At 52.2% G+C, this 2,726-nt stretch overlaps 1 long non-coding RNA gene across 1 annotated transcript; it reads left to right on the forward strand.

Moving 5' to 3' along the window:
* The first annotated feature begins 263 nt into the window (after window positions 1–263).
* LOC125114661 (uncharacterized) lies at window positions 264–2,726 on the forward strand. Its single transcript, XR_007131870.1, has 4 exons — window positions 264–674; window positions 832–1,070; window positions 1,466–1,617; window positions 2,126–2,726. It is a non-coding gene; the product is annotated as an uncharacterized LOC125114661 (long non-coding RNA).

Below are 2,726 nucleotides of genomic sequence, written 5' to 3' on the forward strand. Positions count from 1 at the left end.
CTGTCCATTGGAGTTCCCGTCGTGGCTCAGTGGTTAACGAATCCGACTAGGAGCCAGGGGGTTTCGGGTTCCATCCCTGGCCTCACTCAGCGGGTTAAGGATCTGGCGTTGCCGTGAGCTGTGGTGTAGGTCGCAGACGCAGCTCGGATCCCCCGTGGCTGTGGCTGTGGCGTAGGCTGCCAGCTGCAGCTCTGATTTGACCCCTTGCCAGGGAACCTCCACATGCCGCGGGTGCAGCCCTAGAAAAGGTGAAAAGACAAAAACAAAAAAAAACTCAAAAACAAAACAAACGAAAAACAGAACCCTGTCCATAGCATATTTTACGCCTGGTGCGAATAAGTTCTCAGTACATAGTAGTTTTATTCCTCTCCATGTGTGAGTAAAGACTATCGCCCAGAGGTCCCCGATGTTATCAGGGACCCAGTGCAGAAGGAACAAATCGTGGGGATTTGAACCGAGACGACAGCTCATCAGGTGCAATATTTCTGCCGCTTGGCTCTTCGGAGATCCTCCGTGTCCCCGGTGCCTCGGCTTCTTGGGTTCTCGGTGGGGCTGGAAAATAAAGCCTGCCCCACCTCGCCTTGTTCTACTGCGTGGCAGTATCACTGGATGATCCGCTGGGCTTCTGTTCGTCTCCCCGTCTTTCAAAACAGCAGCCACAGGACGAGTCACACGTACGTGTTTTATAAATTCTCTCTCCCTCCTGTCGATTCCTTGGCAAGCGTCTGATTCCATTATGACACGGAGAATCAACTCGGGGCCGCGGGAGGCTCATTGAGTCTCCGGAATGCCAGGGCATTTATTCATCATTCTCTCCCACGCTGCTTCCAGGCTTGTCACTCAGCACCACAAATACTTAATGGATCCTGGCTCCCTCGAGGCTTCATGTTTCACAACCGGGAGGCTCTGTAGTGGGTCTGCTCCTTCCTGCTTCGAGAAGAACGGGCAGCGGGGTCATCGTGAAGGTTTATTCTCCCGTCTCCTCCTGCTCATCTGGAAGGGCTTCGGGACACACAGGACTTATTTATATTCTGACTCTGAAAGACCCTTGCTCCGTGAATGCCTGCTGGGTAATTGAAATGATGGCCCTCAGAATTTTTCCACTTGCTGTCAGTTTGCATTCAGTTATAGACAATGGCAGCCCTGAAGCTCGACGGCTCCTCCGTGCCCTTGTGAGGCTCTCCAAGGGTTTTCAGAAGCCGTTTGACTGGGCTTACTGTGGCTGGCTCTCCTGCTTACGTGACCCGGTGACGGGCTGGGGGGGTACCCGGGGCCCCGAGGAAGAGCCTTTGTGGATGGAGAATGATGGAAGCCCAGAGCCAGGAAGGGACTTTGTGTCCTGTTCCAAGTTAATCCCTAAAGGGGCGTTGCCTGTAAGCTTCACGTACCCATGATGGCCCATCTCTGGGAACCCTGCCTCCCAGGTAATGAGCATTAAGCTAAAATACCTCTGTTGACCTCGCAGGAAACATCCAGGCCAGGCCCACCTGTGAGTGATGGCAGGTGGAAGAAATGAACACATCCCCTCCCCTCCGGACCCCGCCGGCCCGGAACCAGGGGGTGTTGGACTTTGCTCCCTCCCCTCTTAATATAAAAGACGCCTGACCTCTAATGCAGGTAAGATGGTTCTTTGGGACACGAGTCCACCATCGTCTCCGGCTGCATCTGTATGAACAGCTTCGCTATCCCTCGCCCCCCAACTCCTCTCTCGATGTATTGGCCTGTCGAGCAGTGAGCAGCATGAGCTTGGACCCAATAATAGCATCTTTCTGTGTATCTTTATGGCTTTTCCATTCTTTCTTCTTCTTTCTTTTTTTTGGTCTTTTTGTCTTTTTTGAGGGCCTCACCCATGGCGTATGGAGGTTCCCAGGCTAGGGGTCGAATTGGAGCTACAGCTGCTGGCCTACACCACAGCCACGTCAATGTGGGATCTGAACCACATCTGTGACCTACACCACAGCTCATGGCAACGCCGGATCCTTAACCCACTGAGTGAGGCCAGGGATCAAACCCACGTCCTCATGGATGCTAATGGGGTTCGTGAACTGCTGAGCCATGATGGGAATTCCTCCCTTTTAAAATTTTTTTTTTTCTTTTTTTATTGCACCTGTGGTTGTTTTCCCAGGACAGAAGTGCGTGGAGCAAAAGGGTGAGCCCAGAGACTCTTGAGTCAGACAGCCCTGCATTTAAATCCTGGATCTGCATCTGTGGTCAATGAAATCTTTGCCTCTGATCCTTTACTCACCCCCAGTGTCAGGACTAGAAGTTGCTGCCCTTGAGCGTGACTTTGTGGCTCCTCCCACCCCAGCGGGCAGAGGATGCGGGATGCGGGAGCCTGGTCCAGCCAAGGGCTTCAGAGATGCCATGTCTTTCTGCCCACACGTCCTCCGTCTGGGAGAAGAGTTCCCCCAGAAAGAGGCTCTGCAGCCTGGAGACCCTCCCAGCCAGTCCAGGAAACTGTGAGGGAGAAAAATGAACCTTGGCAGGGTGGGCTCACTTTTCTGGAAAGGACCAGATAATGAATATTTTGGGCCAGCTGTCACTGATGCAGCTTCTCAACCCTGCTGTTGTGGTTCAAAAACAGCCCGAGACACCTCGTAAGCAAATGAGGGAGGCCGTGCCTGTTAACACTTTGCCACTGAAATTTGAATGTCACATAATTCTCTCATGTCACAACATATTCCTCTTTGGAGGTTTGTTCTTTTCTTTTTTGTTTTTGTTTTTTT

This window comes from Phacochoerus africanus, chromosome 14, assembly GCF_016906955.1.
Source record: "Phacochoerus africanus isolate WHEZ1 chromosome 14, ROS_Pafr_v1, whole genome shotgun sequence".
In the NCBI taxonomy this organism is placed as follows: Eukaryota; Metazoa; Chordata; class Mammalia; order Artiodactyla; family Suidae; genus Phacochoerus; species Phacochoerus africanus.